The sequence below is a fragment of the Parasteatoda tepidariorum genome, chromosome 10, assembly GCF_982258835.1.
Source record: "Parasteatoda tepidariorum strain Cologne lab strain chromosome 10, Ptep-v5.0, whole genome shotgun sequence".
Lineage (NCBI taxonomy): Eukaryota > Metazoa > Arthropoda > Arachnida > Araneae > Theridiidae > Parasteatoda > Parasteatoda tepidariorum.
In genome coordinates, this window is record NC_141764.1 from 3497280 (window position 1) to 3523895 (window position 26616).

Below are 26616 nucleotides of genomic sequence, written 5' to 3' on the forward strand. Positions count from 1 at the left end.
TAATTTATTTAATGTGTTTTTCAATACATTAAAGTTTCCTATAAGGAAAAAAAATTTATTCGGGAAATTTCAAATAATGCTTAAAAACTGGTGAAATCCGAGAAAATTTGTTTATTTTTATTATATTATTTTTTAAAACTCCTTTTACAATACTTTCATGACAGTTTAACAGGTGAAATATGTTGTTCTAAGTATAAAATCACGTGTTTCTCTTTGTGAAAGGAGGCATAACGGAAAAAAAATAAAATAAAATGGCGGGAAAAAGGATCAAATTTCAAGGCAGCCTACTTCCCTTTAATATTAAGTTATAATTTTCAAACTCGAACCGAATATAGGCCTCTATGTGCCGGACCCCTCTACCAAAGCAAAATTTTATAACCCAATTAGGGGACCGCAATGGCCCCTTAAGTCTTCTGTTAAGAAACCGGGAGAGGGTACTTGAAGCTATGTTGTAGCGCGATCCTTGTATAAGCGTGGTCCAACGGCTAAGACCATGTGCTAGTTATTTACGCATAGAGCGAGGGGTCGTTGGGTCAAACCCCAGCTGTGGTCAATTTTTAATTTTTTTTATTTTTTCTTATATATTTTATTTTACATTATACAATTTATTTAATGTGTTTTTCAATATATTAAAGTATCCTATAAGGAAAAAAGAAATTATTTGGGAAATTTCAAATAATGCTTAAAAACTGATGAAATCCGAGAAAATAAGTTTATTTTTATTATATTATTTTGTTAAACTCCTTTTACAATACTTTCATGACAGTTTAACAGGTGAAATATGTTGTTCTAAGTATAAAATCAAGGGTTTCTCTTTGTGAAAGGAAGCCTAACGGAAAAAAAATAAAATGGCGGGAAAAAGGATCAAATTTCAAGCCTACCTACATAATTTTCAAACTCGGACCGATTATAGCCCTCTACCAAAGCAAAATTTTATAACCCAATTAGGGGGGCCGCAATGGCCCCTTAAGTCTTCTGTTTAGCAAACCGGGAGAGGGTACTTGAAGCTATGTTGTAGCGCGATCCTCGTATAAGCGTGGTCCAACGGATAAGACCATGTGCGAGTGATTTACGCATGGAGCGAGGGGGCGTAGGTTCGAACCCCAGCTGTGGTCAATTTTTAATTTTTTTTATTTTTTCTTATATATTTTATTTTACATTATATTATTTATTTAATGTGTTTTTCAATACATTAAAGTTTCCTATAAGGAAAAAAAAATTTATTCGGGAAATTTCAAATAATGCTTAAAAACTGGTGAAATCCGAGAAAATTAGTTTATTTTTATTATATTATTTTTTTAAACTCCTTTTACAATACTTTCATGACAGTTTAACAGGAGAAATATGTTGTTTTAAGTATAAAATCAAGGGTTTCTCTTTGTGAAAGGAAGCATAACGGAAAAAAAATAAAATAAAATAAAATGGCGGGAAAAAGGATCAAATTTCATGCCAACTTACTTCCCTTTAATATTAAGTTATAATTTTCAAACTCGGACCGAATATAGCCCTCTATGTGCCGGACACCTCTACCAAAGCAAAATTTTATAACCCAATTAGGGGGGCCGCAATGGCCCCTTAAGTCTTCTGTTTAGCTAACCGGGAGAGGGTACTTGAAGCTATGTTGTAGCGCGATCCTCGTATAAGCGTGGTCCAACGACTAAGACCATGTGCTTGTGATTTACGCATGGAGCGAGGGGGCGTAGGTTCGAACCCCAGCTGTGGTCAATTTTTAATTTTTTTTATTTTTTCTTATATATTTTATTTTATTATATAATTTATTTAATGTGTTTTTCAATACATTAAAGTATCCTATAAGGAAAAAAAAATTTTTTTCGGGAAATTTCAAATAATGCTTAAAACTGGTAAAATCCCGAAAAATTAGTTTATTTTTATTATATTATATTTTTAAACTCCTTTTACAATACTTTCATGACAGTTTAACAGGTGAAATATGTTGTTCTAAGTATAAAATCAAGTGTTTCTCTTTGTGAAAGGAAGCATAACGGAAAAAAAAATAAAATAAAATGGCGGGAAAAAGGATCAAATTTCAAGCCAACCTATTTCCCTTTAATATTAAGTTATAATTTTCAAACTCGAACCGAATATAGGCCTCTATGTGCCGGACCCCTCTACCAAAGCAAAATTTTATAACCCAATTAGGGGGGCCGCAATGGCCCCTTAAGTCTTCTGTTAACAAACCGGGAGAGGGTACTTGAAGCTATGTTGTAGCGCGATCCTCGTATAAGCGTGGTCCAACGGCTAAGACCATGTGCTAGTGATTTACGCATGGAGCGAGGGGTCGTTGGGTCAAATCCCAGGTGTGGTCAATTTTTAATTTTTTTTTATTTTTTCTTATATATTTTATTTTACATTATACAATTTATTTAATGTGTTTTTCAATACATTAAAGTATCCTATAAGGAAAAAAAAATTATTTGGGAAATTTCAAAAAATGCTTAAAAACTGGTGAAATCCGAGAAAATAAGTTTATTTTTATTATATTATATTTTTAAACTCCTTTTACAATACTTTCATGACAGTTTAACAGGTGAAATATGTTGTTCTAAGTATAAAATCAAGGGTTTCTCTTTGTGAAAGGAAGCATAACGGAAAAAAAATAAAATAAAATGGCGGGGAAAAGGATCAAATTTCAAGCCAACCTACTTCCCTTTAATATTAAGTTATAATTTTCAAACTCGAACCGAATATAGGCCTCTATGTGCCGGACCCCTCTACCAAAGCAAAATTTTATAACCAATTAGGGGGGCCGCAATGGCCCCTTAAGTCTTCTCTTAACAAACCGGGAGAGGGTACTTGGAGCTATGTTGTAGCGCGATCCGCGTATAAGCGTGGTCCAACGGCTAAGACCATGTGCTAGTGATTTACGCATGGAGCGAGGGGTCGTTGGGTCAAATCCCACCTGTGGTCTATTTTTAATTTTTTTTAATTTTTTCTTATATATTTTATTTTACATTATACAATTTATTTAATGTGTTTTTCAATACATTAAAGTATCCTATAAGGAAAAAAAAATTTATTCGGGAAATTTCAAATAATGCTTAAAAACTGGCGAAATCCGAGAAAATTAATTTATTTTTATTATATTATTTTTTTAAACTCCTTTTACTATACTTTCATGACAGTTTAACAGGTGAAATATGTTGTTCTAAGTATAAAATCAAGGGTTTCTCTTTGTGAAAGGAAGCTTAACGGAAAAAAAATAAAATGGCGGGAAAAAGGATCAAATTTCAAGAAAACCTACTTCCCCTTAATATTAAGTTATAATTTTCAAACTAGGACCGATTATAGCCCTCTATGTGCCGGACCCCTCTACCAAAGCAAAATTTTATAACCCAATTAGGGGGGCCGCAATGGCCCCTTAAGTCTTCTGTTAACAAACCGGGAGAGGGTACTTGAAGCTATGTTGTAGAGCGATTCTCGTATAAGCGTGGTCCAACGGATAAGACCATGTGCGAGTGATTTACGCATGGAGCGAGGGGGCGTTGGGTCAAACCCCAGCTGTGTTCAATTTTTAATTTTTTTTTTATTTTTTCTTATATATTTTATTTTACATTATATAATTTATTTAATGTGTTTTTCAATACATTAAAGTTTCCTATAAGGAAAAAAAAATTTATTCGGGAAATTTCAAATAATGCTTAAAAACTGGTGAAATCCGAGAAAATTAGTTTATTTTTATTATATTATTTTTTTAAACTCCTTTTACAATACTTTCATGACGGTTTAACAGGTGAAATATGTTGTTCTAAGTATAAAATCAAGGGTTTCTCTTTGTGAAAGGAAGCATAACGGAAAAAAAATAAAATAAAATAAAATGGCGGGAAAAAGGATCAAATTTCAAGCCAACCTACTTCCCTTTAATATTAAGTTATTGTTTATTAATACCTCGACCCGCCCTATTCAGGGCACACGAGAGTAGAACAACCATTCTACAGACAAAACATACATAAAACATACATAAAACACATAAAATTACAACAAGAATAAATGACTTATACAGAGAAAAGAAAATGAATCTGAAAACAACGTCGAAATTTTTAAGGTAAGAATAAAAATTATGAAACTAAAAAGCATTCAAACACTTAAAAAAAAAACAAAAGGGAAATTTAGAAAAGAAAAGAAAAATTCTAGACTATAATAGAGAATTATTATTATTATTATTATTATTTTTTTTAAATAAAAAAAGAAAGTATTTTTTTTTTACATATAATTTTTCGAATACGAAATTTATCAAAAGCCTAAAATTGAATCCAAAATAAGAAAGTCTATTAGTTTAAAAAAGGATGGAAAGAAATATTTTACTAAGATAGAGAAATTATAATAATTATCATTTATTTATTTTTCTTTGTTTAATGAAGGAGTAAGAGCAAATAAGTTTTTTTTTTTTTTTTTTTTTTTTGAAAAAGAAGGAAGTGTCAAAAGAAAAGAAAAAAAGAAAGACAGTAAAAAGAAAATTAAAGAAAAAGAAAGAGAAAAAGGAAATTAAATCTAAAATTATTATTATTAGTTATTTTTTTCTTTCTTCAGTAGAAAATTTTGAAAAAGAATGCTTAAATACATAAATAAAGAGCAAGCGAACCTATGGAGCGAATTGTTAAATTCGATGTTGAACCAAATTTTTAGATAGAAGTTTTTAGTGGAGACATTAAAATAGAATTAAACAAATGGTTTGACCTGGGAAAGGAAAGTGTTAAAAACTTTTTTCCATCATTTAAATTGGAATTTACAGAGTCAATTATGATCTGGGAAGATTGAATCTAAGTTCTTTTAGTCTAAGTAGATATGTTGGGCATAAAGCGTCGGATGCTTTGTGGTTGGTGTTGAAATTAGCCTCTGGGTGATCTTGATTGTAGTATAGGCAGTTGACACATTGTATTTGATTTGAATGACAATCGGAGGTTGGATGTTCTTCACCACAGTTTTCACAATAAGAGGAGTTGGCGCTACAGTTGTTTTGGTGATGACCAGGTTCTTGACAATTCCGGCATCTGATAAGGACTAATCTCTTTTTAATAAAGCATCTCGTGAAACCGACAAAGATGTAGTTGAGCTGTAATAGTCTGATTGCCAGGAGATGTGAACATTTGAATGTGACATGGTGCTTGAGAGGATCTCTTTTGTGTGGTATGGAGGTTTTGTTGACTTCCACTCTGTCCCTGTCGTTAACGAAATCACCGTTAGTTTTCACAAAATCGAGAATTTCATCGGGGGAGTAAGCAATTGGAACATTCAGCAGAATAAGACATCTAAGTTTTGTTTGTTTATCGCTGAGATTGATACCAGAATTGAGAAGTTTTCCTTTAAGACAATTCTTATGTTCGTTGCTATGGAATTTGACCCCGATGAAATTTTTATTTTTGTAGATTTTCTTGACCAATGGCTTGGCAACGTGTTTTTGGATATCTTCAAGTAAACCGTCTGTTGTCTGATTCTCATTAAGTTATAATTTTCAAACTCGAACCGAATATAGGCCTCTATGTGCCGGACCCCTCTACCAAAGCAAAATTTTATAACCCAATTAGGGGGGCCGCAATAGCCCCTTAAGTCTTCTGTTTAGCACACCGGGAGAGGGTACTTGAAGCTATGTAGTAGCGCGATCCTCGTATAACCGTGGTCCAACGGCTAAGACCATGTGCTAGTGATTTACGCATGGAGCGAGGGGTCGTTGGGTCAAACCCCTGCTGTGGTCAATTTTTAATTTTTTTTATTTTTTCTTATATATTTTATTTTACATTATACAATTTATTTAATGTGTTTTTCAACACATTAAAGTGTCCTATAAGGAAAAAAAATTTATTTGGGAAATTTCAAATAATGCTTTAAAACTGGCGAAATCCGAGAAGATTAGTTTATTTTTATTATATTATTTTTTCAACTAGTTTTACAATACTTTCATGACAGTTTAACAGGTGAAATATGTTGTTCTAAGTATGAAATCAAGGGTTTCTCTTTGTGAAAGGAAGCATAACGGGAAAAAAATAAAATAAAATAAAATGGCGGGAAAAAGCATCAAATTTCAAGCCAACCTACTTCCCTTTAATATTAAGTTATAATTTTCGAACTCGGACCGAATATAGCCCTCTATGTGCCGGACCCCTCTACCAAAGCAAAATTTTATAACCCAATTAGGGGGGCGCAATGGCCCATTAAGTCTTCTGTTTAGCAAACCGGGAGAGGGATCTTGAAACTATGTTGTAGCGCGATCCTCGTGTAAGCGTGGTCCAACGGCTAAGACCACGTGCTAGTGGTTTACGCATGGAGCGAAGGGGCGTTGGGTCAAACCCCAGCTGTGGTCAATTTTTAATTTTTTTAATTTTTTCTTATATATTTTATTTCAAATTATATAATTTATTTAATGTGTTTTTCAATACATTAAAGTATCCTATAAGGAAAAAAAATTTATTCGGGAAATTTCAAATAATGCTTAAAACTGGTGAAATCCGAGAAAATTAGTTTATTTTTATTATATTATTTTTTTAACAAGATATTTAAAATAAAAGTACGAATTTCTTGTACTTGCAAATTTGGCCGCGAAAAACTGTATTGATTGCGCTGGCATAGCTACTGAGTTTGAAACACAAATAACTACAAACTGTAGTTTCGTATACTAACGTGTTTGTGCTCACTTAACATTGGTATTTATTGTGTTGATGAAGTTTTACAGTTGTGATAAGTCAGTTTGTGTCAGTTTGTATCACACCTTTGTTAAACTAAATAACTAATAGAAAGTATAATATTATTTATATTTCATTAAATGAAATTTAAAATTATAGCTTAGATATCCTTATGAAAAAAATCGAGGTATAAATGAGGTATAAACGAGGTATATTTTAAAGGTTTAAAGGAGGTTGTTGTTTAAATACGTCGTAAAGGTTGAAAAGGGTGCAAATGAATACCTCAAAATCAACCTCAAATATACCTTAAATATACCTCCAGTTGTATATATGTTTCAGCCTGAAGTATATTTTTCTACACTTGTGGAAGTATTTATTCAACAACCTAAGGTGTGTCATTTTACACTTCAGGTTATTATAAATCAACCTCAGGTATCTAATTTTATGCTTGTGGAGGTAGATATTTTTCAACCTATGGTGTGTCATTTTACACTTCAGCTTATTATAAATCTACCTCAGGTGTATTTTGTTCGACATCAGGTAATTGTTTTTCAACCTCAGGTATATAATTTTATGCTTGTAGGGGTATATATTTATCAACCTGTGGTGTGTCGTTTTACACTTCTGGTTGTTATAAATCAACCTCAAATGTATTTTGTTCTACCGCAGGTAATTATTCTTCAACCTCAGGTATATAATTTTATGCTTGTAGAGGTATATATTTTTCAACCTAAGGTGGGCCATTTTACACTTCTGGTTGTTATAAATCAACCTGAAGTGTATTTTCAACAATTGGAAAGGTTATTTTTAATTAGCGCCATGTGCTCCATGTTCTACCATAAGTTATTATTTCGTAACCTCAAGTATATATTTTTGTATTTTTAGAAGTATTAATTTATCAACCAAAGATGTTTTTTTTGGCAGTTACGAAGGTGAGGTGTTATACGGACCATCTAGTTTATTAATTTTTAGACTCACTATATAAAAAATATAATATATATATAAATATATTATATACATTATATGAAGAATAATGTACATTACATTTTTTTCACTAGTAGAGATCATTTATCAACCTGAAATTTTTAATATTAAACCTTCGGCAGTAATTGCTTCTTTTATTAAGCTATAAAAGAAAGTTTCAAATGCATAATTCTTCTGTAATTTTAATAGATTGATTTAAATCGTCTTAAAATAACACTTATCCAAATTCTACAGTTAGTAAAAATTATTTATGGGAACTCATACTCGTATTTTCAGAAGACAGTTGTCTAAGGTGCTTGAATTTTCAAAGCTATAAAACTACAAATTTAAATAATTAGTCAGCTGAAATTCAAAGTACTTTTATTTAAAACTAAAATTTCACTTTTTTTACAAACCAACAAAATTATTTTAAATACTGTTTCCGTCTACATGTTGAAACTTGTAATTATTGGAACCTAAAAGGAAAAAAAATATAAATTAGTAAGAAAGTCATATTTACAATAATAGTGTCAATTATACCATACAACTTCCAACCACACCTGAATTTTGTCTTCACAAGTGCATATAATTATAAATTCTCTTAGATTGTAAGGCAGTGGTCAACTTTTTAATCTTCTTTGTGAAAAAGCTTTAAAAAACACTGTTAATGTAACAAAACCAAATTCCTTGCCTTGGACTAACAAAAAAACAAAGAATGCCAAGAGGCATTTTAACTGTTACACATGTTTTTATTTTACAAAGCATTACTTGATTAAATTTAAAATGAAAGAAAATTGTTTCAGTGCCAAATTACCAAAGAGAGTTACTTTATCATGTACTTCTATGCAAATAAAGTATATCTATTTTTGTAAGATCATGAAAAATTTACATTGACCCATGAAAAAAGAGGGTATAAAACGCAAAGTAAGGGGGAAAAAAGACATACCTAGCAGATAGGGTAAAAACTTCACATAGGAAATTAATTTCTAATGGTTTGTTCTGTGCATCATAGTCAACATTTTATCAAGCAAATACCTTCAGGGTTTTTAAGCAAAATATATCAGTAAAGGATGCATGTGTAAAAAAACATGCACATTTCAATGTTAAACTTAAAATACATTCTGGCATTTTTTTTTTGTCCTTTATTCCTTAGTATATTTAAGATGTTAGATTTCTAACATGAATCCATCATTACCATTTTTTCGAATTAATTATCATCCATGATACTAAATTGTTTGTTTTCAAACTATTTATGCCCGAAGTTACTTATTTTAAGTTTTTCAAATGCCTAATTTTAACAGTATGTTGTGACCTAAACATTATTTGCGAATTAAGACACTGAAATACTAAATAAAAACAAAATAATAATTCTAAATCTGAAAAATTGAAATAAATTCAGACTTTGTTCACATTTATAGGAAAAAATTTACAAAATTTTATTTTTTTCTGATTTTTTAGAGACACGTCATTATTAACTTTAAAACAACTCACAAAAACTATATTTTTCAAAATTATACATGATTTATGACAACGAATGATAAGGACAATTTTTGACAAACTTATAAAATTTGACCTTCTTAGCTTTAAAATAAATGTAATCTTTTATGAACTTTTGTAATTTCCCAAAGTTTGCCTCTATAAAAAATGAAAAACTGTACCTGTAGCAAAAATGTAAAGCATTTAGGAATGAAAACTCACACATTCCAATATGTATGCTAGCTGAATAACTATTTTCATACAAGGTGAATAAAAAGAAAATATTCAATGAATCAGTACTGGATAAATTCTATATTTTTTGAATTAACAAAGTTTTATATTCTTTATTGTTTTATGACACATTTTCAGTTAATTTTTACATTAAAGATTTTAATTAAGTTGCCTTATGTATGGGGGACAAAATAAAAAGGAACGACCTTGAATATTTTTTGATTTAATGTGATCGGATCTTCACCTTCTAGGACTCAATCTTAATGGCTCGAGGGGGTGACCTCAAATATGCTGATTAATTAATGCAGACAATATTTTAAGTCTAATTCAGGGCTGTCCAACTGCAAAGAGCCCACGGGCCGCAGTTTGAAAAAGTTGAACAATAACCTCTTACCTCTTATACAATAACAATTAATAGTTGAATTATTAATTATAAAACAATGGAACAGAAGGATTATAAAACAATTTGCTTATATTTTAATGGGAAAACTGAGGGTGATCAGCCTGAATAAGGAGTTGGCGGGCCGCACAATATGTGGTGGCGGGCCAGATGCGGCCCGCGGGCCGCCAGTTGGACAGCTCTGGTCTAATTAATACATTACATATTAACAATATTTAATACATTAATACATATTAACAATATTTAATACATATTTGATCATATACATACATATACAATATTATATACATTAACATACTTTCCCTGAATAACTATCATGAATATATCACTGAATAACTACATTTTGACTATCATGAGTTATTTCCTGTACAAAAATCTTAAATACTTGAAACATTTTTGCTTAATATAAATTAGTGAAACCAGCAGCTTATGACATAGATGGTATATACCAGATGGAGACAAATATAAAAAATAAATAATAAAACGATTTTTGACTTAAGTAATAATAGCAATATTGTTGAAAAACTTATTCGTTTAGAATTGAGGGTGCTGAATCTACTTCATTTAAAAAAAATCACAAAGCTTAAAACTTTATAAAGACAAATTTTGGTCTTAATTTATATTTAATTGAAAGAGGTTATATTGCTCTGCATCATCTCAAAAGTAATATTCACTCATTCATGATTAGTATTTTTGCACTTTTGTTAAAATTCCAAGAAACAGATCTTCTCAAATTCGTAAGAATTATTTTTTATTTTAAATTAAATAATTATGTATTACTACATTAATATTTATTGCACTGTTCATTGGTTTCATGTTGAGTGAAACAAGAAATTTCAAATTTCTTAAATAAGTCTCATAATGTTCATTTTGAATAAAAAGTAAGAAAGTCAATAAATTTACTTGCATTTTGATCACTCAAAAAATAAATTTTGATGTCTAAAAATATTTTGTATAATCAAGTAATCAAATGAAATAAATAACGAACAAAATTGCTTTCTTAAGAGTTTAAAAAATAAAAATAATTAATCAATGAGGTGAATTTTACATTTATTTGAATCTATTTTGAAAAAAATAGATCTTTAAAGTTCCTTCCTAATTCTGAGAAAACGTAAACTATTAGTTAAGTTTTTCGGTTATACAAATTAACAACATTATAAGTTAAGGCTTTTCTGCATTAGTAACTTTTAGCAAAAAACGTTGACTTACAAGAGGAACTGGTAGAAGACAGAAGAGAAGATGAAGGGCTGAGATTCAAATGCTGGAAGCGAATCAGTGCCGCTCACCTGCCGAGAAACATAAGATAATTAATGACAGATACATAAAAATACAAATTTTAAAAAAAATATAAATATAACCTTATATTTCTCGAAAATCCCACTATCTTATGTTTTTTGAGTTTTATTAACAGCTAGTCAAACATTTATAACAGCAATTTTTCCAGCGTCTGGCAAGACTAATTTTGATAAAAATTTAATTACAAAATTTTAACCATTTGCCGGCCTTTTATCAGAAACCAAAGCTTTGTCCAATGCTTCCCACAGCACTCAAACCGAGAAAGAACTGTTTACAGGCCTTGGAGATAAAATTTAACATAAATTTGTATTTAAATGTATAGTGTTTTTTCTACCTTAAGAAAAGAAACTTAACTAATATCAAGAAACAATAAAATTGGAATAGTTATCAAGTTGTAAAATAAAAAATAAATAAAATGCTACCATTATTGTTCATTGAATTTATCTGACAAAGCAATTAAAAAAATAATTAAATATTAATGTACTAGCGAGAGAGCAATTAATTTTCTTTTTTTTAACTATTTAACAAATATCACTACCGATGTCATCTTTAAAATATTTGAAAAATTGAATTATCAAAAGTTAAATTTAAAACAATGGGTAATGCTTAACCAAACAGAAAATTCCATTTTTTTTGCTCATTCTGCTTGAACAGTTTATGTGAACTTTTAATTTTCATATTGTAATTACATATGTTGTCTCTATTTTGTCAGATTTCAAACAATATTGGAATAAGAATGCTATTGTTCAACAGTAAGAACATAGTCGGTAAATATAAGAGAACAAAATTTTAAAATGAAAGAACAAATTTATTACTGTTAATTTGTTTTGCGTCAAACAGATAATTTTGCTTTAAAAAAAACTATAAAAACTAAAAAAAAAAACAATATTTTTTCAAAGCTTAAATGTACATTTGTTTTCATAATTTTTATTGGAAGTTAGATCAATATATTTTGTTTTCCCTTTTGTATTCTAACTACTTTCAAGTTGTTGTCAATTAATAACTTTTTAAAAAAAAAACATAAGCTTACAGATTGTCTATTAGCTTGCCTTTAATTATTTTTATAAACTATAAATTTTTCTCTTATTCTGATAATGAGAGAGAATTATTTTCTGAAATATACACATAAAATAGATAATAATTTAGAAATTGTTGAGAATCAAATTCTGTTATTACACATTTTGATAAATTTTTATAGTGTTGAATGAGTGCCCTTTTTATTCATAGGGAGGGTCTATTAATTCTATACATTTTATATAAGTGATAAAACTAAAACTAGAAATTTCATATCTATTTTTTAAAAAAAATTACTATTTTATATAAAATACATGAGTTTTTCATAAATGTTTTCTATGGATAGTGAATTTAATAATAGTATTAAATCTTAAATTCTAATATAATATTATTAAATTATACCATTATTAAATTATACCATTATTATTATAATTAAGTATAATTTAATAAGAAAAACAATAGTAGTAAATAAATGATGAATTAATGCCTTTTTATTTGATGGATTTAAATTAGACACATTTTGTTTAAAAGAAAATGATCAAATAATCAAACCTGGAATTTAAACGTAAGAATAAATGACTCTAACTCTACAAAAAAAAAGAAAAATCTTGCAATTAAAATTTGATTAATTTTTGACTAATTCAGTTGCTCAAATTTATAACTGATTTTCTGTGCAGGATGAAAACACAATTTTCAAATGCTTTCTGTTCTCTATTAGCAGAACTTAACGCAAATAAAAATTTTGATTATTTTTTGCAAGAACAAGTCAGGAGACTCAAAACTAAAATGTAGAAAAAATGAAAATCAAAAATGTATATATATTTAAAATATCAAGTTTGTTCAGTAGATTAAGAATGAGAAAAAAATTTCACGCATTGCAAAAACCACAAGGACAAAATTTCACAATAAACTTCTATCAATATTCAAAATTCCCCTTTTTTCGTTTTGGTGACAAAAATTAACATTTCTTTTCCAGTACACTTATCAAACATGATGTTTAAAAACATTTCCGATTACACTTTTCAAAGAACTTTCCTTGGTGCTCGCCTTTAAAATATATACTCTCTTTGCAAATTTTATAAATTTAAATAAATTTTTATTCTCAGGAAAATCGAAAAGAAAAACATTTTAATATTTGAGTAAAAAATAAGTTTGCTAAACTTATTTTAATTAAACTTTAATGAGAATAAAGTCAGATGCATATGGATAACTCTCCTCAATTATAAACTTAAAAGTCAATTTATTTGTTATATCTTAATAAGTTGCATTTTTTTCCCAAATGTTTTATATCATAAAAACCAATTAGACAGGTTTCCTCCCCTCCTCTGATTTGGAACCATTTTTTACCCTATCATTTCGATTGCATCGCATAATGAGGATGTGTAGTCATTTTGAGTTTTTTTTTTCTTTGCATACGGAAGTTCTTTTTATAAGGTAGAACAACTTATAAATATTTGGAGAACACATAGGATAAAATACATATTAAGCATTAAAACGTTATAAATAATTAATTAAATAAGAAATAAAATAAACTGGAAATGCGAGAACAAGATTTTTGTTTCAAATATTTCATTCAAATTTCACAATAATTGTCAGAAACTTCCCTCTTCAGCAGCATAGCTGACAAAGACACGAGGAAGAGGGTTAGAACAAAAACTTTTATCAAATATATTTCCCAATATGTTTTCCAAGTTGGATTTTCATTTTATTTTTGCATGAATCCACATGCACTTTTTTCAAGATTTTTATAATACTGGGAAGTTTCGCCCCTGCTCACTTCGCTCACCAACCTTCGTAATAACCACTCATACAACTTAATTTGCTTTTTCCTATATCAATATTTTTTTAAAGAGAAAATATATAAATATTGAAATTTTATGTACGAAAATTTTGTTAATATGTGAATAGTAACAAAATTAACGATTACTTGCGTATGAAAAAAAATCAACTGAGCTTGAAAAAATAAATATATAAACACAGGACATATATAAATTCTTGATAAAACAAGAAGTAATTTTACTAGCTAACTATCTAAAAGATTTGTGTTTTTCGGTTTAAATTCTTTGTAATCATCACCATTGTCATCATCGTAAAAGCTTGTTCCTTTTCTTTTTTTTGACAAGATTTTAAACTGTATTAATGCGTATTACTCATTGTGGGGGAACATTATATAAATATAATGTTCTTTTTATCGACAAAGAATATTTGCATCTGAAATGGCCTCTTAACGAAAAGACCTTGTCATTGAAATTACCTATCGACCACGTGGTATCATTATCTCACAGATTCATTATTTATTCCTTGCTAATTTCACCCGTCATTCACTCCTTACATCAAGAATCATTCACATGAATTAATCTTAGAAATAAATGCGTTAATTTATGACTAGAAAAAAATTGTGTAATATACATCTTAAATGTGTAAAATACAATTAATGTTTCGTTTCTGCAACGTGATGTGAATAGAGGAGTAGGCAATTTTCAAATAAAAGGTTTCTTTTCTGGTAACTTCAACATACTATTAAGATTTTGCATCAGGCTAGGCTTAAAAAAAATCATCACAAATATACTGAATTACAAAGAAGTGCCCACACACCAACATTTAACCCCTCTTGCCCCTAAAAGGGCATTTATCGGTTAAGGTTGGAAGACGAGACAGATAGAAAAAAGAGAGGAAAAAATAGCAAATAGAAACAAAAAAGAGAAGAAAATAAAAAGAAATATGAAGGAAAAAAAGAAACGATTATTCTATTTGTTAGGGCATTTGATTAAAAAGTATCCAGAGCTAATTGGCCAAGTTTAGTTGTGGTTGTTGTTCACCATTGCATAATTTTGTCATTTTTTCATGAAAATTATTTCAGGATTTCCTCGTATTCTTCTAGAAAATTAATGAGGTTGGTTGCCTTCTGTTTCAACTTTGGATTCTTATGGATGGATCTCTTCCAGGCTATGAGGAATTCTAGCTTTGGTTGTTTAAAGTGGTAGAATGTGGTAAGCGGACATTCTATTGCATAATGCCACACTGTTCCTACTCCTCCACAGGCACATGTATTGTGAGTTGCCAGGCTGAATCGCTTAAGATACGCTTTAAAGGGGCCATGCTCTGTAAAGAAGAGGATTAGCTGCCTAACAAAGAAGTGCAAGGGGCATAACGTTTAACGTAAAAAAAAATAAATCATAAAACTGGTTTCAAAATTACGCATGACTTTGCCTACGAAATAACCTTTTCTTTGTCAACGAAATGGCCTTGTCAATGAAATGATCCCGTCGACGAAATGACCTTGCCGATGAAATGACCTAGTCGGCGTAATATCGATGCTTCGACCCTGTCGACGAAATAAATGACCTTGTCATTGACCCTGTCGAGGAAACACCCTGCCGTCGAAATGACCTAGTCGATGATGTGATTGTCGATTAAATGAATGCGACCCATATATTATAACTGTCGTTGAGGGCCGGGATAGCTGTAGGCCGCTGGGGCCATGTTCGTGGGTTCGAACCCCGCCGGCCGAAGACTCCCCGTGTAGATGATTGTGACTGATGCACGTTAAATCTGTCGAGTCTCTTGGAACCTGTTCCAGGTTCCCATAGCAAATCATACCTCTGGGGGTACTGAATTGGAGATTGATCGTTCCCTGATTCAGGTCAAAATTACGATCCGTGGATGTATGAATGAGTCACACCCGCGTATGGGTGTGGCAGAAGTTGAATTCTTGGCCATAGATGGCGCCACTGGAAAACAAGAACAATCGCACCCCTCTGCCTTAACAGGCATATGCCAACAACAACAACCGTTGTTGAACAGCCGACCCAATTTTGCGTTTACGATTACTAACGTTCAACTCCGCAGCCTTGTAATTTTCAACCAATCCAGAAGACAAAGAGCCCCCTGGGTCAATGCCCCCAGAGGTATGATTCGTTATGGGAACATGGAGGACTTTGTGACCCGACAGATGTAGCGTGCATTAGTCTTTGGCAGACAGGGATCGAACCCACGACCTCTTGGTCATGGGCCCAGTGCTCTGCCAACCAGGCTATCCCGGCCCTTCTATTCTGAGTGTCAAGTTACGTACGAAGTACGTAACTTAATAAATCGCCTGTATTAATTCATTAGCATATTTAAGATTCGGCATTCAGGTCATTAACGTTGATACATAGTACGTGTAAATCCGATCAATAGATCAAAAGTTATTCAGGGTGTTTGTTTTTTTTATTTTGCACACTGTACTTTTGTTTTAAAGAATATTTGGACTTAAAACTAAACTTTGTAAAATTGGAATGTTTCAAAACAGTTAAAGTGCTTTATTACTGAGAATTCTTTTGAATTGTAGAATAAATGATTTTTTTTTTAAATAAAACACTTTAAAGATTACTATTAGTAAATTTCGTATGAAATACGGTCAAAAGTGAACAATTCAGAATTTTTATCCAAACCTAGAATTCTGTTCGTTGTGTATACTTCAATTTTTTTCTGTGTGATTATCATAGATGCAGCACCCGCGCTACTCTAGTCAAAAATCTTGATGGTAGCAATCAATAATTCCATCATAAACCATTACATTTTTGATGGTAACGAACATAAGTAACCATCACCCCAATGTAAGAATTTGGTCTGATTTATGATGTCCTGCATAAGAATAGCAACTTGTTTTGATATTTCGTTCAAGTTGAACCATCAGAAATTTCTTTCATAGTTTCCTAGAAATCAAATGTTGAGACGATCATGAAAAACCATCATCTCAATGTAAGAATTCGGATTGATTTATGATGGTCTAATATAAAAAAACAAACAAATTGTTTTGTTGTTTTCCGGAGATCTATCAAGAATTCCCAATATAACATCATTGATGGTTCATAAGAATCAAACTTCTCTCGATGGTAAACCATCATAGTATTAAAGTAGCACTTTCCATCAGGGAATGATGGAAATTTGTTGGCATATCAAAAACCATGAACGCAAAACGAAACATGTTGGATGATGGTGTCCATCAAATGATGTTGGATCATCATAAATCGTACTGAAATCAACATAAACCATCAAAATGTTTTGATGGAACCATCAAGAATTTCGACTTGGGTAAGCATTCGGCACTTCGCAAAATGCAATGAAATCGTAAATTTGGCGAATAAAATTGTGTTTCGGCAAAAGTATTGACGAAGGATTTTTTCCACTAGAAAGACAAATATATATTTTACTCTATCCTTAAAACTACGTCGAAATGAATTTTTCTAAAAAAAAATCAGTATTTTTATTTGATTGCAGTCACATATTCGTTAGACGCTGCATAACCAATTAGGACTCATAACCAATTAGAACTGAGTCCAAAATCTTGATACAAACTATCGTAAAATAGTTTGTTATGAGGAAGAAAATTAATCTTAAAAAATTGTTAAGACTTGCATTTGGCGAAGACTTTCGAAAATGAGCGAATACTGTTGATATTTGGCAAATTTACTGGCTAAATATTTAAAATCCTTAGCGAGGGACCTGAAGATGTACCTAGTACCTGGTAATTATTTGTTGCCAGGCAAGATTTTCAGATAAAAGTATTTTAATATTTGATTTCTAGTCTCGTACTCTGAGTTTACCAATTTTAGAGAGTATCCAGTGCATGGTAGCACTCATTTATGCAGGCATATTCAAAATTATAGTATTGTTAAAACTATTCCTAAAGATAATTTGTAATTTTGAAAATATTCTCTCACTTTCTAAGTGGTCAAGCTGAAATAATTGGTCTTATTTCACTTTAATGCAGAATTTTAATTCACGGAAACTTCAGCAAAGTGGACCCCCTTTGGAAAGCATATTTGCTTAAGAGATCCGCTTAGAAAAACATGCAAATCCAGAAGTCTAATACTTAAAATAATGTGAATATTAACTAAATGAAAATAGGGAAATACATTGACATTTATTTAAAGTTGATAATGAATAAAATTAAAAGATAACTATCGAAAATTTCGATGTATGTGTTTTACTCTCATGCTAAATTTTTCTTGCAAATTAGAGGTTTTTATTACCTCAGCTTAGAGTTTCATAGAAGTATAATGGATAACAGTTTATTGGATTTTCATACATTTGCAAGCTTGTGTGATCAATTTAGGCTTATAAACCTTTGTCAAAATGAAGGACAGCACGAAGATACATCCAGTGTAAAAGCGGGATTCGAACCCGCTACCTTCACGCTTTGCTCAGTGTTTGTTGGAAAATACCGATAACTTTCTATTTTCCCCTTGATCTGTTATAATTTGACCTATCTTTAACAACCAGTCTATCTAGCTCGAACCCACTATCTTTACTCGAAACCGTTATCATTTGAAAAATTTCCGATCACATTCTTTTTCGATGTGTACTCGAACCCACTAACTTTTTCCTGGTGCTTAAACCTACTATACCAGTCTCTTTTGACCAATATTCGAACCCATTAACTTTTCAATCTTTCTGTCATTAAACTAATTTCGAACCTTTTTTTTTAAATGCTCAGACCCACTATCTTTCAATCCGTAAGTGAACCAGCTGTAATTTGATCAAATTTCAAAACTAGTCTTTTTTAATCCGGTGATAGCGGATTGCTCTAATGGTTTTCTAAAACCTGGTGGACTGCGTTGCTAACTTTTAAGCCCCTTGGAGTGGTGAGCTCAAAACAACCCTTGTGACCATCCCTCTTACTTCAATCATGCAGTAAAACAATTTCTGATAAAATAGTGGTTTCGCCTATAATAATCGTCAGAAGCAAGTATGAGGTGGGAGGATATAGTGCTACTCCATTTTTGGCCAATTATGCAATTTTCATTTAATAGGAATTTTTTATGTTTTAAATTGCTTTTACTTCAGCAATTTTAAAATACAAACTATATTTAAACGCTGAAAGAAACTTTTTGTCAATTTTAAGGTGGCAAGGGATTTTTGAAGTTTTGAAAAAAGGTCTAAATTTCAATTAGCACATTGCGATTTTTTTTCGAGAATATTGGTTTAAAAAAAAGAAAAAAAAAGCATTTGATGCCCTCTTGTCTCTTTTTGGATAAAAAGTTAAAAAACGAATAAAAAAAAGCATCTTTGCAACTTTTGTCGCCTTAAGTTTGTTAAAAAGTGCAAGTTCTGAGTGCAATACTAAATTTTAATTAAATTGCAAGAACCTTACTTTAAAGTGGTAACATTTAAATGAATTTTAAACCAATCTATATGAACCAAACTTCTGCATATTATTTTTACAAAAAAATATGCACAGAAAATGTTTGAATTTTTACCGTTCTTCTACTGAAAAGTTAATAATTACAACGCTCACCAGAAGCTGCGGTTTGCAAAAATCATGATTATGTTTTAATCAAAAAATCATACCTATTTGATTTAAATCAGATTTTTTTTTTAAAGTTACCATCTATAGCATTTGACAAAAGATTTTAATAAGACTCAATATTGTTTAAAAATAATGTAACTAAAATAGTTATTATTTCTTGCAAAAATGGAGGAAGTTATTATTATATACTAATCACCGAGTTGAGAAAAATCGCAGTTGTATTTTTCAAGCTCAACTTGCTGACGACTGCTAAAAATTGGAAGACAATTTGTCAACTAGATACCCAAATGAAGAGTAAATTAGTTTAGATCAGAAAACATAACGGGAAAAAAAATTGTCACTTTGGATTGAGCAAGTCTTAATACACGCTAACTTCAGATTTAATAAGCTATAAAAACACTGCATTTTAACTAACAAAGAACTAAATGGGTATAATTGAAATATGTTTCTAGTTAGAAAGTTATTTAAAATATATTTAATGGAGAATTACAATTTAAAAGTTTCATGTCCCTCTTATTCGCATTTACTGTAATCATAATTTACAGGCATATCCATTTCGATATTTCTTTGTTAAAAATCCTCATTATCATTAAAATCAGGTTTAAAAGAATCGCTCCCTAAATAATGTATTTATTTATTTTATAGAAGAAAAAAATATTTTATGATTAAATTCAATTTTTTTTCAATCGATATCTTTTTTAATTTGTTTAAATTATTGATTTATTTGTTTTAAAATAATAATTTAAATCAATACATTTTTTAATTTCAATGCATATGCCTTTTATTATTTTGTAGTAAAAATTAGCTCCAAATCAATGATTAAATAATCAATGAATATTCATAATCAATGAAATCAGACTTTTCAAAAAATCACACCTTTAAGAATGTATTTATTAATTACATTATATGAAAGTATTTTAAACTTAAATGAAATTTTTTTTTACTAAGTATGTTTATATTAAATGTTATGAAAAGAAAATTAAGTTTGTTTAAGTTAATGTTTTTTTTTAAAAAAAAATCGCAGCTGATTTAAATCAGTCATTTCTTTTAAAAAATCAAATGATTTAAATCATAATTATATTCAAAATGCATTATTTTCTAGTTTTAAATCTAATCTTGACTGCAAACTCAAATTTAGTCCTGGCATATTATATTTCGATATATTTTTCGCAGTGCCCGATCACCCATTAGGCACCCTTAAAATGGATTTTTTGAAAATAAATTTTAAAAAAATACGAAAAACAATGATTTAAAAAAAAATTTCAAATAAATATTAAAAGAATACGATAATTTTGTTACGTAATGCTAATCATATTTATTTATTACTTATTTTAGTTATTATTTATAAGTATTATTATAGTTAATGTATTATAAGATTTATAAATGCTTTTTAATTTCAAATTTTGACTGTTCTTCGCATTTTTCTAACTCTTATGATATCAAATTGTTCTACGGAGCGCTCGTTTTCGAAAATGAAACGAATCAAGAGTGAGCAAAGAAGCGTCATGTTTCAAAAACGACTACACATGGTAAGTTTGATGTTGATCGAATCAGATGTTCTCCGTGAAATTAATTTTGGTAAGGAGTTTATGGTTAGGATAGAGGAGTTTATTGATCGCAAGAGCAGAAAAAGAAAAGATTTTTGAATTCCAATTTTATAGTAGCGTTGATTTTGTAAAGTGTTAATAAAATTCAAAATGTTATGATTATTTTTTAGTTCTAATTTAACAAAATAAAGTAAAATTTAATTTATTTTAAATATGCTTTCTTAAATGAAATATAAATACTTTAATATTTGAATACATAAATAATATACGAGAAAAAAAATTGAATCTAAGGGTCCCAAAAATTTAAATGCCCTAGGGTCCCGCTTAATCTGGCACTGATTTTTCGGTCAGGTAGATTATCGTCAATATAGTGCTTGATGTTTCTAATTGCAATGAGAAGATTAATCAATATACTAGAACCTACCTTTTTTCAAAATTTGATATGGGAACTGTTCCAAAATAATTCTAATGGTTATCTAACCTACGACCGTCAGGGTGCGTAGCCAAAACTTTTAACAAAAAATAAGCACCTTTAGAGTAAACTTTAAGCACTAAAAGAATATTTCAAGCACTATATACATTAACCAAATAGTTTTCAAAGACTTTGCATGTTCATGACAAAGATAAGTCTCTGACAAAGAACTCTTTTTTTGATTATACTATTAGCCATTATAGAAAGATCAAGAGGTTTTTCGGTTCAAATCAGAGGGTGGAAATGAAGCCTGAAATGGAGATTATCATGCGAAATGCAAAAAAGGTGCGCATGAAAGTGCAAAAATTTCACCTATCTCATTTCAGTAGACGCACATGCAAACTCGCAAGTATTTCATCAAACGTGTAAAATGATTGGCTCTTTGATAAGCTATGGACCCACGGTACGCCGAAATGAATTTTGGTTGTGTGAAATGTACAAAAAAATTGAATAGAAAAATATGAAAACCACGCTTTTGCAAATTACCTCGCGAAAGTAGACATGGTAAAGAAAAATTCTCATTTTCGAAAAGGGAAAAATAAGCGCTTTTTAATGCCACCCAATAAAAACGCTACGCACCAGGATCGAATTATAAGTACTCGAAGGCACAATTAGTATTAGTACTTGATTTCATTAATACTTTATATTTATACCGGATTCCTCACTCAGGGTTTTTCAGTCTACATTACGGTTTTTATAATCTTTTATTAATTTCATTATTATTGCAGGAATTCATTTAATATTTGTTACCAGGGAGGAACTAATCAGTCTTTGAGAATGGTAACATTGTATAATACAATATTGTTCACATTAAAATAAATGAGACATTGGTGAAATTAAATATGTTTTATACCTACCTAAGACCTTTACCTCAGTTGTTTCAAGCATTAGAGTTGTTACAGAATTTGTAATAATAAATTTTAGTACTAATCTGTTTTTAAAATTTACTAAAAACGGTGATTTAAAATTAATCTAACTTTTTCTAACAGAATATAACCAGGCTAAATAGACTCCAGTTTGCAAAACACGGATGTCTCAGTTTATTCTTGCAATATTTAGAATTAAAGCAAATTTAGTCTGCGATAACTTATTTTATATCGTATTTTTCCTTTTAATTTAGTTAATAGATTCACAATTTCTAATTTTAACTGCTGTTTTCAGCATTAGCTTGCTGACATTACATATCTTACTCCTAAGCACTCACCTCTTTTTAGCGAAGATATATTTCCACAATAAGCTGTCCCCTTTACCAATTTTTTATGAATTAAATTTTACAGTAGAGTCTAACTTCAATAAATATGTCTAAAAAGAACCCAATTACTTCCCTATTCAGCTAAAATGTTTTTCTTCTGTTGTAAAAATGAAACACACACAAAATAATATTTTAATTACATCACTGGCTTAGCATATTCATAGTAATAAAATATAAGATCTGTTATAGTAATCAGGAGGCTTAACCTAAAGAGGCATGTTGATTTACCGTTGAGCTTTTTGTGAGTAATAAGATTACTATTATACATTGATGCAGCTTATTTTTTGTGTGCATCGTATTACAAACATATAGAGTATAAGACAGTAAAAGAAAATTTCCTAAAAGTATGGTTCAGAACATGTCTTTAAACATGGTTTACAATCGACTAATCTTCTCTATTACCAAATGCGAGTGCTTGAGACCAAGTCCAAACTAAGCAGGATGATTCAACTACTAATAGGTTTAGTGGTCACTGTTGAAAATATTACGTCACATCATTTTCCGGAGGTTGATTTTGAACATGCACCGGTGAGGTAACTTGGCAAATAATGGTCCTCCATTCACAATGGATTAACTCTAAAATCAGGCGCAGGGCGGAAATTTTCGGATATATCTTCTGTATCAATCGTCATTGGCTACTGGAGTTCTTCAATAAATGTCTGAAAACGGGAACTTTTCCAAAAATAATGGAAAATTATATAACGTGGTCGCCCTTATTGGTAAACTAAAGAGATATCTAAGATTGCCTGAATCTTATAGGCTCATCTCCCTTGTCTTGGTCTGAGGCAAGATTCTAGATGATTACCAAGAGACTAGTCTATTATCTTCAAATTAATTGATTCGGTAGAGGACGGATGTTTTAGTAGACTTTCTGTACAGCAGCTGAACAGGAAAATAAGCAAACAATTGGGGTGGATATTAAGCATGTCCTTAACTACGCTCTAACTGGGCAACTCTTAGAAACGAACTGAATAAGATTGAACCTCCACACAATTTGGCTTTGTTTTTAACTTTGTGGAAGACTGAGAGACGCTATGAAAAAAAAATTATTGCATCACCTATAAGAATTTTAATATGGGGAATGCCGCAAGGTTCGTCGCTTGAGCCAATACTCTGGTTGGACATGGTAAACACAGTTTTTCATCACCTTTTATCTATCAACTTTACTTCGAGTGATTTTAATGCTCAGAGTTTTACTCATCGCTTTTGCGAAAGGATCTTTTAATTAAGCACGATTTTATATCACTTTGATCAATTGATGACGCTCATTCTCAATGAACTCTCAGCCTGGGTCGAGCCATACAAACTAAATTTTAGCGAACACGAAACCAATATGATCACTTTCCCGAACTGCCAGGTTATGACGCGGCCACATTAAATGTTTGAATTTTGTCAACAGGGGAAAAGCCCTTTCACTTTGCTCTTCAGCCTGTCTTGCTTCTTCTGCCAATATCACGAATTGTATGGGTGCCTCAGTCAGGCTGCTGTGGACTAGTGGAGCTGTTAGAGCGATGCGATGTCCTGGACCTGACTTAGGCATTCCTTTACCAGGGATGTACATGAATAAAAATCAGGAAACACTAAGTCATTTTCTGATTGCATGGGCAAAAATTAGTGATTTCATGCATTAATCTGTGGGGGGGAAATGTTATCGACGATGGCAACTTAATCTATCATAAGGTACCCTAGATAGAATCGAGTTAACACGTCTTATATACTAGTGAATTGATATTGAATAATTGTAGTGGCAGTTAGGCCAGAATAGTCCCCCACCAGAATTATTTCAGGGATAGAATTCGATGAACACATACAACTAGTTGCGAAAGACCGAGAAAGCTGTGTTTAAGTTCACAGAATTTTTAGTACTTATGGGGAGAGCTGTATTAAGTTCACCAAGCTTAGTGCGTTTGTCGTGAGAGCTGTATTAAGTTCTTGGTTGCGGGTGGTCACTTCTGTATTGCTCTAAGCAGTCGAGTGTGTGTAGAATCCTGTTGTGTGTACATGAGACCAATAAGCAACAGCGTGAGGAGGACGATGACGCAGTCGCAAATAGCAAGTCAACTGTTCAATGCGGACCGTTCATCGAAGTAGGCGTGATCATATCACGTGTGGGTCACCCATGTTTAGGAAGATGTTATCGAAGATGTCAATTTTCATCTCAAATCCATCACTTTCGCATTAGATACTACAATTTCTCCTGATCACTTCTTATTAATTCTTAGTGTTGACAACGTATCAAACTTCTCCACAGATTTAACTCCTTTTGTGACAGACCCTGTAACAAAAAGTATATTTTGAATAACTTTTCATAACCTATAACTACAGTTATTTAAATCAAAACTATTATCAAAAAGAGTTAAGACTTTTTTCCAAATTACTTACTCTAATGTTTGAAAATAAGCAAAAAACAGACTATGCTGTTCCAACGATTTTCTATACCATTTGAAGGCTAATTTAAAACTTGTGCATTTATAGTCAAAAATTATTTATAGCTTGTTTCATCCATTACTTTTTATTTGCTGTTGAAGTTAAAAGCTTTTGGTTGGGAAGAAAACTTACATTTTAAAGTAAAATTCAAACTTGGGTGATTAGAAAAAAATTCAACGTTGCTCATTAGGCTAATGATGTCGTAATATGGATTAATGCTTGTGAAAAAATTAAGGATTTTGGTTTGTAGCTCAGAAACTAGCTAAAATTTCTCCTAACCGCAAATTTTTTAAGCAGGGTAGCTAACAAATTTTTTTGATGGGTGAATGATTTCCCAGAACGATTTGATAAATTGAGACGGAATTCAAATATCTGTTTTTTTTTGGCTATAAATTCTCTAAGATTGGTTTGGGTTATAACTTCTTTCTTATTTATTCATTTATTTCATAAATGCCAGAACATGAAAAAAAAGTCCTTGGTACCAAGATAATTTAAACTTTTAATTATTCATATGGTAGTTAACGAAAACTCGAAAACTTTTCTAACATAGGATTTTTATGAAAAAAAAAGCTACAACACCATAACAGAATCCAGTAAAGTGGCGCATTTTCAAAAACTCATATTTCTCTAATAACATGATATATATTACCAATTCCTGCACTGTTACCAGTAACGTTAGTGAAAGGTGAAAGAATTAACGCCCCTCCCTCGTGATAACGTAAGTGAAAGAATTAACGCTGAGTAAAATTTCTTCAAAAGTATCTTTCTTCATAATTATATTATTCCACAATAATACTGGCTATCATAAATTAAGGAAAAATTACAAAAACAGCAATAACTCTCCCAAAAATAAGCCAATCCCTATAAAATTTTATTATGTTATAAAAAAATTGCTAAATAGGTAGGTGTTGTTGCTATTTCTCATCCCCACTGGTCCATGAATCCATTCACCCCCAGTAAATCAAAAAACAAGACCGGGTCGGGCAAAAAATCCTCCTCTTCAAAATCCACACAGCTAAGGAGGTGGGCCGGGCTGGCTTCACTGGAAAAACATTTGCTGCAGGTAGGATAGACCTTTCGCTGCTGTTCATACCTCATGCACTTTATGTGACCACTGATGAATCTAGTGAGCGCGGTCTGATCGCCTCTATTACCTCTGAAGGTCAAAGCACAATCCGGCTTATCCCCAGAGTACCAGATATGCACCGGGGGAGTCTTCCAGAAAAGCTGGACACCTTTCTTTCTAATGGAGTGAATTTCCGAGGATGTGAATGCCATTCTTTCCGGCAGAGGTTCATTTGTGCCAAGTTTTGCCGGCGAGTCAGCGATCTCATTCCCGTATAGACCAAAAATAAATAAATAGGTAGGTACTTTACTTAAGTCGAAGTAGAGCTGCACAATGGGCTATTGGCGACGGTTTGAGAAAGATCCCTGAGGAATAAGACATGTCATCGTAATTTTGATCCTCTGCATAGGGGATGGCTCCACTGATTTGATCCCCCGACGACCTGCGCGCGAAGTGGATCATTTTACGGTAGATTTGTAGTTGTAGTTCCTTTACATCGCACTAGAGCTGCACAATGGGCTATTGCCGACTGTCTGGGAAACA

At 31.0% G+C, this 26616-nt stretch overlaps 1 long non-coding RNA gene across 1 annotated transcript in view; it reads right to left on the bottom strand.

Annotated features, from left to right (window-relative positions):
* Positions 1 to 20763: 20763 nt before the first annotated feature.
* Positions 20764 to 26616, bottom strand: part of LOC147802078 (uncharacterized) — a 96358-nt gene continuing 90505 nt past the window's right edge. Inside the window, exon 11 of the long non-coding RNA XR_015429725.1 lies at positions 20764 to 24855. This is a non-coding gene — a long non-coding RNA (uncharacterized LOC147802078). The remainder of the gene's footprint in view (positions 24856 to 26616) is intronic.